Below are 12809 nucleotides of genomic sequence, written 5' to 3' on the forward strand. Positions count from 1 at the left end.
AAAACAGCTGAAAAATAGCTAAACTTCAAAATAGCCAAAAAAAACTATATTAAGCAGAGCAGCTAGCATGTAAATATTAGCCTAACTCCAAAACAACCTAAAAGACTTTTTAAAAGTTCTTAGTGAGCCAAAACAGATATGTAGCAGAAAAAATAGCTAAACTCCAAAATAGCCTAAAAAACCTTAGCAACTGCCAGAATAGTCCAAAAAGCTAGCAGAATGACAATTTTAAAACTTTAAAACTGTAACTTTTTAACATAATTCTGAATAATAAAAAGGCAGGAATATTATTCCAGAATAAATCAACTTAAACCTTAAATAACTTTCAATATTTTACCCTCCATAAAATATATTTTGTAAAAATTATACAAGTTAGAAATGAGCACAAGATAACATCGGGTCATTAATAACAATAAAATAAAAGGATCTGGAGGGCCGGATCCGGCCCCCGGGCCTTGACTTTGACGTGTGACTGTAAAAGAATCTCCTGCACTGTTTACATCTCAGCTTTTCATCATTTACAAAGAACAGAACAAACATTCCTCAAAGTTTTGCAGCTTGAAGTCTGGAGCGTTTCCCTTCAGCAGCCGGACTGAAAGAAAGTTTTCCTCAAATCTCCACATTCAGCAAAGTCTGTTCAATAGGACTAAAAAAGTCCATCTGCTTTTGGAACAAACATGTCATAAATAAGAAGCTGAGGATTGATTTGGAGGCTTTTCAGCCTCCAGAGAGCTGCCAGACAGTCGGACTTTGCAGTAAATGGTCATTTCAGACGCGGATCAAGCAGACTCAAAGGCTCTGCGAGGCTCACAGGCGTCCATCTACTGGAGGAAAACGCCGCCAAACGTCACGTTTCCTGATGCTGCAGCACGTCAGGCCGCATTCTGCCTTCAATCCGTCTCGTCTGCAGATGCTAATGAAGCCAAACTGCCGATAAATGCAGATTCAGCCGGAGCTCGTGAAGTACAGGAGCTGCAGGAGCATTTCTCGCCGATCGATCCTTCTGTCTGACACTTTGGCAGCAGAGTGACCCTCCTCAACGAAAAGGTCGTCTCAGGTTAGTGGAGCGACGGTCACGCTTCAACAAACAGAAGCTGAAGCTGCAGTAAAAGATCAGACTCCTGCAGCCAGCTCAGCTCTGGGTTTTACTGGACGGGCTGAGGTTCTGTGGAAGCAAAACCAGTCCAGAACATCCTGAATGCAGGACTCAGAACTCTGCAGGAAGTTCTGAGCTCGGTTCAGGTTCTGGCTGTTGGACCACAGAAAAGCAGGTCACATGTTCAGGTCCTGATGGACATTCTGTCAACAACAACTTCCTAGAACATTCCTAATCTAGACGGTGAGGAGAAAGACGTTTGGTTCGGAAAATGAAACCATTAAAAAAAAACAGAACTGTAGAAATTCTGGGAGCAAAGACAGAATTTGAAGATCCTGAAGAAGATCCCACAAGGATCAGAGCTGGATCTACCAGGATCAGAGCTGGATCTACCAGGATCTGAGCTGGATCTACCAGGATCAGAGCTGGATCTACCAGGATCAGAGCTAGATCTACCAGGATCAGAGCTGGATCTACCAGGATCTGAGCTGGATCTACCAGGATCAGAGCTGGATCTACCAGGATCTGAGCTGGCTCCCAGTCCAACCAGAACTTCACCAACATGTACAGAAAACCTGAACCGCTACAGACGACGTCAACTTTTTTTTTTTGCTTTGAGAAGAAAAAAATAGGAAATTTCTTGAAAAAGTGCTTCCATATTTTCATTTAAGTTTCTATTTAGATTTTTTGTTAAAGAAACTATTTTTTATTTTTTTGTTTAGAAGTTATACAAAAGTTTCTGAAGCTCTAAAGGTTCAGAAACCATCATGAGACACTTCTGTTGTGCAGAAAAACAAACAAACAAACAAACAAACAGCTGCAGAAGCTCAAGGATCACATTTAAAAGAATAAAAAAAAACATTTAGAAAAAGAACCACTTTGATATTTTACAACTAAACAGGATCATTTTTGTTGTATTATTTTGGTTCTACATGTTTAAGTTTAACACAATAAAAAGTTAAACCACTTCATTTGACGATGACACAGATGTTCATCAAGAATCAAAACTATAAAGAAAGTTTTTTTGTCTTTTTTTTACATTCTGATTTCTGATCAACACACAAAAAAACAAACAATTTTAAACATTTGAGGTTCCAGAAGAGTCCTGGATGAATTGACACACCTGAGACTTATTTATTTTATTTTTTTAAGTTTTTCGACTCCATTTTTAACACTTCCAGAAAGTAAAAACAGCAACAGTTCTGTGGGAGGAAAAGACCTGACGGGTGTTAAAAGAGTCTCATGTTCCTGATTTTAGGAGAACATCCAACAAACATGAATCTTTGGCTTCAATGGAGCTAAAGAACTCTAAAAAACAGTTTTAATCAGAGACACAAGAGAGCATCAACGTTTCTGTGTTTCTGCTTTTGCCTCCACACACAAACACACCTCCACCTGCAGCTCCGCCTCCTGACGTCAGCTCAGCTGGAAAAAGGACTTTAGCTTTAAAATATTCAGTAACGTTTACAGAAAGGTGAAGCATAAATGTTTAAAGAGCGCATTATGACCAGCGCCGTGAAGAGGCAGGATGTTCCCGCGCTCGCAGCAGCGGCTGATGAAATATGTAATTATGCCGCCTGCGTGACTAAACGAGCTTTAAAGGGTCCATTTGCAGGACGCAGCTCATTCGGCGTTTAATGGAGTGAATGCAGGTTCTGCCGGTTCCAGGAGGACGCGTGGAGGGATGCTCCTGAGGAGCTGCAGACCGGCCCTCTCGCTGCAGCAACGTACTGGAGTTAAATCAATAAACTAACCAAATACATTTGATTTTTTGGGGAAGATAAATTGTTGTTTTACCTCAAAATTTAAATTGAACCTCGTAAATGATCAAAATAAAAAATCCTCCTTTAAAGCCGTCCAGAACCCGAGTCTGTTCAGAAATACTGATTCTTTTTCTCTTAAATAAAATAACCTACAGCAGGGGAGTCAAACTCAATCACATACCGGGCCAAAATCCAAAACACACCTGAGGTCGAACAGGATAAACATTTAGAGAACACTCAAACTAAAGTCCAAAATAGCTTAAAAAAATAAAAAAAAAGCCTAAATTACCCAAAACAGCATGTAGCAAAAAAATAGCAAAATTTCAAAAAAGCCTAAAAAAAAAAATCTAAATAAGCCAAAACAGCTACCATGTAAATATTGGCATAACTCTAAAACAGCCTACAAAAAACTTTTAAAAAAGCCTAAATTAGCCAAAACAGATGACATGTGGCTGAAATATGAGCTTCAAAACGCCAACAAAAAAAAAAAGAATCTTAGTAAATCCCAAAATAGTCCATAAAAGAGGCAGAATGCCAATTTTTAAACCTGTAATTTTTAACATAATTATGAATAATAAAAATGCAGGAATATTATTCCACAATAATTCAACTTAAACCTTAAATAACGTCCTTTATTTTTTTCTCTATAAAAAAATATTTTGTCAAAATTATACAAGTTAGAAATGAGCCCAAGATAACATCGGGTCATTAATAACTATAAAATAAAATGATCTGGAGGGCCGGATAGAATTACCCGGAGGGCCGGATCCGGCCCCCGGCCCTCGACTTCCATGACCTAGAGGAAGTTTGGGAAATGGGGGCGGAGCCAGACATGTCTAAAAATCACTTTTAGAGAAACTTAACTCAGATGATCAAAGTTTTGGAGTTTAAAGTCATTAAGACTTCCATCTGAATGTAACCCTTTAACTCCTGAGGTAAACATTCATCTTCAGTGACTGTAATCCTTCAGTTAACACCATGAACTCCTCTAGATTTTGACAGAGACAAGCGGCGGGATCAGTCACCTTTGACCCGGATAGATTTCAGAACAAACCAAACGGTTTTCCCGTCCAGCAGAGACGAACCAGAACGCCACGTTTCTCCCGTTTCCTCCCCACTTCTGAAGAGCGCTCCTCAAGTTTGACTCTGTTTTAGCTCAGTTTGACAGGAAGTGGGAGTTTCTACTTTTCACACATTCTTCTCTAATATCTTCTAGAGTTTCAGACCGGAAATGTGTGTTTGATGGAGGAAGGGTCAGAATTCCTTCTTTCAGCAAAACATGAATGTAATAAAGTTCTTCACAGAGGAAAACAGCTGGAATGTCTGTCCTTCCATCTTCTGCTTCATCCTTTGTTTTTCCCAAGTCCTAGTGAAGGCTTTGAGGAGGAGGAAGAGGAGGAGGAGGAAGAGGAGGAGGAGGAAGAAGAAGAAGACTCCTCTGCTGCTTCATGGCTGCTGACAGTGTGACAGATTAGCTCTCATCTCTCCATTACTATTTAATGACGCAGCCTAACATGGAGACAGTCATCCATGAAAGTCATTACATCAAACCAAACCCTCAGAGTTCATTCTGCAGCGTCTTCAGGGGTGTGGGGGGGTGTGGGGGGGCTCCTCTGAGACACCAACACTCACCAGCTGGGATTGGCTCCCACATTTCTAACATATAAGTTAGAGATGAGCCCAAATAACGTCTGTTCATTAATAATACAATAGAATTACCCGGAGGGCCGGATCCGGCCCCCGGGCCTCGACTTTGTCATGTGCTCCATGTCATTTTCCAACAATGAGGATTTTCTTCCGATGTTTCGAGGTGTTCCTCCTTCTCCTGATGTTATTTCATGGAACAGAAATAACTCCTGTTCTCCTCCCCGACAACGTGCTGCAGCATCCATCAGCCGTCTGTCAGATCTGACCTTCAGCGAGAACGGAAACCCGGCGAGGAAGACGGGCGGCGAAAAGAGAGCGGCCAGAGGATGAAGGCTGAGGGAGAGAACGGACGGACGGACGTGATGGACGGCGGCTTATTAGCGGGACGACAGCGTGAGACGTGACGAGCATCAGATCAGTGTCGTGTCGAGATTGGGGCAAGTTTACAGAAGAGCAGCTGGTCATGTGACCTCTCTACACGTCATCATCTACACTCGGCAGCTTTTGTGTCATGAATCTCTCAAAGATTGTTTATTCAGCGGTGTGACTCACTCAGGACGGTTTTACCCGTCAGAGATCCGGAGAACGGGAACTTTTCTCCTCAGATCAAAACTCTAAAAGGTTTCATCAACCAAAGTTTGGAAAATCTGCTTGACAGAATGAGGTTTGGGGTGAAAACGGATTTAATCCTTTTTTTTCTATTGGACAAAAGGAGAACAGCTGGAGAAAAGCCCCAAATTCATTTCCTTTAAGATTTGTTAAGCTGCTAAACTCACATTCTGCTCAGAACTCCAAAATTAATCCGTCTGTATGTCCGTCCATCCGTCCATTGATCCATCCAACCGTCTGTCCAACCGTCCATTTATCCACCTGTCCATCCATCAATCCATCCGTTCATCTTTCTATCCGTCAATCCATCCATCATGTGATTAAGGAAGGAATTCCCAAATGAGTCCTTCCAACTTTTCCTGAAGGAATCTAAGGATCAGTCTGGGATCGATCCCTCTAGCCCATCTTAAATCTACTAGATCTCCTCCCTCCCTCCACACTAACTCAAACGTCCAAACCTCCTTTCACCGCTAACATCTGCATTTGTTTACTTTCCCTCCGTTTCCTCGTCTCCATCTGTATTTATCGTTCATAAAGAAGCGTTCGCCGTACAAAGCTATTCAATAATAAATCCGTTCCATGTTTATGTTCATGTGTGAAGATGTAAAACCTGGATTTAATCAAATTCACATTGCATTTTCCAAAAGGTTTCATCCAAAGATCATCTCCGCACAGAAGAACCGATTCCATGGAATGTGCCGCCCCCTCCCAGGCCTCATTTCCCCAGAGCTGCCCCCTGAAAGACCCCCGCTTCCTGGAAAACTGAAGATCGGCTTAAAAAGAAACTCCTCGTTCACCGACAGGCGGCTGACGAGTGCCGTCTTCTTCTATTCTCCGACAGCCTCCACGCCCCATCAGAGCTGAACGCTGCTCAAATAACGACTACATCCAGACACCTCCACCCCCCAACCCCCCCGGGGGTTCAGGTGCAGGAGAAGCTTTCATTTCCTCGTCTGTAAATGTTTCCATTTGTCTGACAAAAGCGGGGAAGTATAATCCCTTCCTAAGACAGGAATGTAGGTCACACTTTGTGCGGTCTGTTTAGAAGGCTTAATCACAGCCATCTTTTACAGCGAAAATAAACCGGAAGAGGAGAATTCATTAGTGGCTCTCCGCGGCTGTGAAGAGCGGCGCTCCGAGAAGACGGGCTTCCACGCTCACGACCAACACTTCACGCCGCGACACGCCGACTGGTGACAAACGGACACCACCGTTTGTGCACAAAACTTTTAAAACATTTTTATAAAAGACGGTCTTCTAGATCCATGGAAGCTGTGCACACACCAGAGCGTGCACGTGCAGTCCACTTCTCAGTATGTTCCCTCCATCTCCTTGTGGTGACCACGAGTGAGCAGAAAAAGCATCTAAAACACCAGATGGAGCTTCATTTCACTGATGGATTATGGGGTTTCTCACATTAACTATATACAGAGAACTGGACTGAGTGGCCCCTCCCCCCTGGCGTTCCAAACAGGAAGTACTCGCTGGGTCCAATGGACTTCTAGAGAGGAATAAACAGCTGTCAGTCATTCATAACTATTCTTGCTCTGATACATTATTTTAAAATGTTCTTTTTTTTCCTTGATGGTTTTTTTCTGGAGTTCTAGTTATGAACTGACCAATCAGATGCCTCGGTAAAAGTAGGTGGAGCCCACCGGACCCCACGTCTAACATTCAAAAGATGCTTGTGAAGCCCGCTTACAAAAGTAGAAGGGAGGCGGGAGTGGTTGCCATGGAAACAGACGCAGACCGACTCAGATCAATCGCTGCTTACTGACGACGTCTGGCTTCAAAAATGGAAACTGAATTCACTTTGTTTGGTTGAAGCCAGACGTCCACCATTTTCACAGTCGCACTCAGTCCAGTTCTCTGATACAGTCAATGGGTTTCACATGACTTGTTTTCATACTAGGTTTGGGTGATAAAACGATAACGATAATTATCGTGATAGAACGTTTTCTCGATAGAGGAATGATTCTATCGCAATAGACTTTTATTTTGAAGGGTCAGAAATTGACACTCACGAGTAGGAAAATGTTTGGATCTAATTATTTATGTTTATTATCTCTCATTTTGTTCTTTTCTTTTTTAGACCTCTCCACTTCCTTTGTCTTTGTTGAACGAAGTTTAGAAAAAAGTTAAAAAAATAAAACGCGTCTGAGGAGGAGCGTCTGAGGAGGAGCGTCTGAGGAGGAGCGTCTGAGGAGGAGCGTCTGAGGAGGAGCGTCTGAGGAGGAGCATCAACTGCAGAAGTACCTTGAGATGATCAGAGACTCTGAGGGATCATAAGAGTAAAACTGTCCAACCAAAAACGGAGAACGTTGAGTGAAGTCGGGGTTGATGGACCTGCTGTTCCCAGGTGACCCATCAGAACCTGAAATGTAAAACCTTCACTCCTGAAAATGGACTCTTCCTATTGGTTGAAGATACCTGGAGCCACCATCACCTGCAGGACTCAAGCAGCTTCAGGGAAGACGTTTCTCTGAAACCCCAGAAGTAACCGTTGTATTCAAGAACATCAGAGTTTTACTATAGATCATCAGGAGACCAACTTCCCATGATGCATCTGCATCCTGTTAGGACCCCCCCCCCCTTCCTCTGAGTCTAACTCCAGCCTGAAATAGACAGAATTAAGATAAATACCCCCTGCAGTTCCCCGTCTTTGCGGGGCATCTTGAATCTGAATGACTGTAATTTGAGTTCACATTTGTGCTGCGGCGGCAGCAGTGGAGTTAGAGCTCCTGCTGCGTCGGCACAACACCGTCTAATGGACGAAAAAAAAAGAGGTAAACAGCTCGTGTGATGATTCCACAGCAACTGGGAGGAAATGAAATCTGCTGATAAGGAGGAACTCCGGGGGGAGCGCCGATACCGTCATCTCACCTCATTTCAATGTAACGTCTGCAGCAGAACGCTCACCTGCAGCCAGACCGGAGCAGGAAGTGGGGGGGGGGGGAGGAAAGGACAGACAGATGGACCGGGAAACAGATGGGCGGGTGGAGGCAGGGATGGGGGCGTGGCCAAAGATTAAATCTTCTCTCTGAATTTCCGCTCGGATCACTACAACACCAGCCTTTGTGACGGCCTGTTTCAGGATCATCCGCCACTGGGGCGGGGCTTATGCAATAAGACTTTTGAGTCACAGTGAAAGCCCCGCCCACTTAAAAACATGATGATAACACATCTGAGCATCCCAGTCCCTGCAGGCCGGCTCCGGCATGGCTTCTGCCGCCCACCTGACAGCAGGACTGAAGCGCTGGTTCCATGCAGGCTGATCAGTCCATCCTGTCCAGCATGACCTCTGAGGAGCGGGAATCCAGCATCTCCTGCATCTTGATCAACAGCATCTGCTGCTTCGGTTCTTCCACTCATTCATTTATGTTTGCAGCATTTCTTACTTTGTGGAGGTACAAAAACTTACGGGACGGTCAAAAGACTGACTGCTGATAAGGCACCTGTCAATCACTGGACAGATGACACGCCCACCTTCCTCTATGTCCATCAGTTCACCAAGATTCATCAATGAACGTCTGCAGTACGATCAAGATGAACTCAGACCGGCTCATACAGCCGAGTTCTGCCATCGTCGAGCCAGAGCTTCACTCTTAGATGGAGATGGGTTTGGTTTCACACCCGAAACATCTTCCACCATCCAAAAGATTCCTGTTCGTTCAGAAACTCCTCCGAACTCGTGAGGAACAAACTCATCTCTACATGCACACCTGGGCAATGGTCTGGCACACCTGAACGAGGATCACCCCCCCCACAGACTCGGGTCACCAGGAAGAGAAAACAAAAAGAGGAGAGCATGAAGATAAACAAGAGTCAGGACCAGAATGAGTCATGAGACTTCAGGTCTTCAAGAGGATGGATTCTGCTGTTCTTCACCAACGACTCGGAGAACTTCATTTAAAAATGATAAACTGCACTTTGATGTTTGTCACTCCGGTTCCTAAAGAAACGGTTTCTGTTACTGAAGAAATGTTTGCATCCATTGAACCAGGAGTGTCAAACTCAATCAGACAAGCAGCCAAAATCCAAAACACACATTAGATCACTGGTAGTAAAACTGATGAAAGCCTACATTTACTAAAACAGCTAGCATGGAGGTGAAATATCAGCTAAACTCCAAAACGGCCTGAAAGAATCTTTGTAAATGTTAAAGAGTCCAAAAAGCTGCAGAATGACAATTTTTAAAACTTTAAAACTAACTTTTTAACATAAATATGAATAATGAAAAGGCAGGAATATTATTCCAGACTAAATCAACTTCTGTGACAGACTGGCGACCTGTCCAGGGTTAACCCCGCCTTCGCCCTTCAGTAGCCGGGTTAGGCTCCGGCACCCCCGCGACCCCGGAAGGGAAGAAGCAGTCAGGAAGATGAATGAATGAATAAATCAACTTAAACCTTAAATAACTTTCAATATTTTACAATACATAAAAATATATTTTATGAAAATTATACAAGTTAGAAATGAGCTCAAGATAACATCGGGTCATTAATAACAATAAAATACAATGATCTGGAGGGCCGGATCCGGCCCTCCAGATCATTGTATTTTATTGTTGTAGCCTTTCTTGTTGCAGCCTTGACTTTGACACACGTGCACTAAGGACTAACGGATTTTGTGCACGTCTCCTCTCTTATTAAGCTTCTCTCTGGTTGGACTAGTGATGACACACAGGAGAATGACACATTATGAACTCTTTTTCTATCAAATCCTTCCTAGAAGTTTTCTGTTCTCTCAGTTTTCCAGTTTGCAGCTCTGCGGTCCAACGGTCCGGTCCATTCTTGACATTCACATAAGATTCCACATCTGAATTCTGTTTCAGCTGCTAAACAGTGAAGAGATATTTCAGCTTCGAAGCGGAACGTTCCAGAACCATCACGATGCTGCAACCATCTGTAAACGTTAGCATCAGGCTGGCTTTAGTCTGAGGGGAACACAGCGCTCGGTGGCAGCGAGGAAAATCCCCAAACCACAAATGAGAGGAACAAAGTCCAGACCAGCAGAACATCACAACCGTTGCGTTTCAGAGTCAACGCCGAGGGAAAACGCCACGCCGCCAATCTGTGCTGCAGCAGCTCAGGAGCGCATCTCCAGCGCTCGGATCTGTGGATCCAATAAAGAGAAGCCAGTGGCCTCAACAGAAAAAGGATGAGATCCAAATCAAGGAAGCAGCAGAGCTGAACTTTACTGGAGGCCAGACCTCTGCTGGACAAACGTCACTTCAGGAAAGTCTTCATCGGTTAAGGCCGTCACAAACATCCAGCAGGAGGTGTTTGTGCAGCTCCAGCAAAGATTTGTAAGGCCCGACGATCCAACACGCTTGTGCACCCCCAACCAGGACCAGCCTTTGGTCTGTAGAGTCTGGAGATGACCCCCAAGAGGTCCCAGTGACGTCACAATACGGACTTACAGGAGAGGGGGCTGCTCTGAACAGCGCCGCTGCTGGTGTGGAGCTGTCCGTGGTGCTGAAACCACTTCAGCCTCAGAATGAAAAACGCTGACGGGGGTTCTATGGGGTCAAATCAGGATCAGCTTAAAGAGAACAAGAAACAGACTGAACATTTGAGAAAAACATTTTGAAAGCTGCTTTAAACTCGAAAAAAAAATTATTGAAAAATTTAAACAATTATTGAAAATCTGAAAAAAAAAAATTAAGATTTGAAAAAATATTGAAAACTTGAAAAAAATATTAAAAATTTGAAAAAAAGAGTAAATTTGAAAGCTAGAAAAGTCATAAAACTGTTACCATAAAAAAAGTTTATTTGTACCCCCAAGTAAAATTAGGATCAGCTCAGCAGCAAAAACTTGACAATCTGCACTGAGTCTGAAAACAGAACTGAACGCAAAGAATGAAAAACGAAAAAAAGGAAAGTTGAAAGTACAAATTAACATGTTTTTCATTGATCACAGTTTTAGTTTTTTGTTTGTTTTTAAGTTTTCAATCTCTTTTTTGGTTCACTTTCAACAGATCCTCGTTCGACCTCATGGACATCCAGATTCATCACTGACTGGATTTAAAATGGTTTTCAGTTGTATTACAGAGACAATATTTTTGGTTTCCCGAATTTTAGGCCCAAAAATCATGATTCTTTTTCATTAACATGTTTTTATTTATGGCCAAGTTCCACTTACATAAAAGTAGGGCTGGATATTGATTATAATTTACAGAAACCATTCGAGTCCTATTCTTTTCGATTCTTCAATTCAATTTAACTTTACACATTTAGACACATTTGTTCAGAAATGCATTAATAATCTACTATGCTTGAATATATTTATATTATTCTAAACCCGTTTACATACTAATAAATGTATCAGTGAAATAATGAGATTGTTAATATCATCCAGAGTTACATGGATTCTCTAAAGGAGAAGTTCTAACTAAAATGTTCAGATCATTAACATTGGAAACATTGTTCTGCTTCTCCTGGAGGACGTTTCAGTTTGACCACTAGGTGGTGATCACGCTATAGCATTACACTTTATTCCAGAAGAAGAAGAAAGTATTATCAAAAAACTCTGTTTTAGACCACAAATGGTTACTTTAAAAATATTTCCTTAAAGGAATTTAGAAAATTCATTTAAAGATGTTAATTTAGTCAGAATGTATGTTTAGGTCGACCGAGTGTTAGCATTAGCCATCCTATGGAAAATCCCACTAAACATTAGCATCAAGCTAGCAGACTTTAGCTATATGTGCTAAATCAAGCTGTTTTTATGAATCGATTGATTTATTAAGATTAAATCGATTCAAATCAATTAATTGATATTATTAACCCCGCCCTAATTAAAAGTAATGAACACAAAAACAGAATTAAAATAGAACTTCAACAATATTTAAAAACAATTTCAGCTTCAAAGAACACAAAGGCTCAAAAAACACTAAACATCTGGAAATCTCTGGAATAATAACATGAAAAAAACAAAACAGGAAATTTGTCTTGTTTGTTTACTATCTTGTATTTTGTTTGTTTGTTTCACCACTCTATGTTTTAAATGAGGAGTTCTAATGTGTTGATTGCATTATACTGCATTACGTGCTCAATAAGCTGCTGCTGGTGTGGAGCTATCCATGGTGCTGAAACCACTTCAGCCTCTTCAGATTTACAAACGGAACTCAGTCAACCTCAGAGGAACCGTGATGGAACCGCCCCTGCTGCTGCCCCCCCCCACATGGGCTGGTGGAGCCAGGAGATCCTCAGCTGCCCCTCCTTCCTGCACTCCTGCAGAACCAGATCGGTTCTGGCCCAGAGCTGAAGCGGGCTGCAGTTTGACATTCAAGTGGAACCGTTTGTGAGGTTGTTCTGTTTGAGCCGCTAAATGTGTTTTTATTCACAGTGAATTACCTTCTGCCCTTCAAATTAAAAAATTCCTTCATATAGAGTTCTTCTGTGACCCCCTCCCCTCCACCTTCAGCAGCCCTCTTCCCACTTGTCCTCTACAGACCCCCCCCCCTCTCATCTTCCAGCCTCCTGCATAATGGATGTGGCTGTAACGCCAGTCAGCGGTGATGAGGCTTCAGGACCGGAGAGGAGAGGGAGGCAGATGGAGAGAAAAGCTCCCCCGAAATGGCGAGATTAGTGCGCCGCCACGCACGCGCGCGGACGCATATTTTATGTGTGTGCGCGAGCCTGCACATTCCAAAACAGGCACAGGGGTCCAGTGACCCCCCCGAAGCGAAT

The 12809-nt window shown here is 42.8% G+C and overlaps 1 protein-coding gene across 5 annotated transcripts in view; it reads right to left on the reverse strand.

The window, feature by feature from the left end:
• Window positions 1-12809, reverse strand: part of si:cabz01090165.1 (uncharacterized protein LOC100333421 homolog) — a 305072-nt gene that overhangs the window by 281780 nt on the left and 10483 nt on the right. The window lies entirely within an intron of this gene.

This window comes from Oryzias melastigma, linkage group LG13 (assembly GCF_002922805.2).
Source record: "Oryzias melastigma strain HK-1 linkage group LG13, ASM292280v2, whole genome shotgun sequence".
In the NCBI taxonomy this organism is placed as follows: domain Eukaryota; kingdom Metazoa; phylum Chordata; class Actinopteri; order Beloniformes; family Adrianichthyidae; genus Oryzias; species Oryzias melastigma.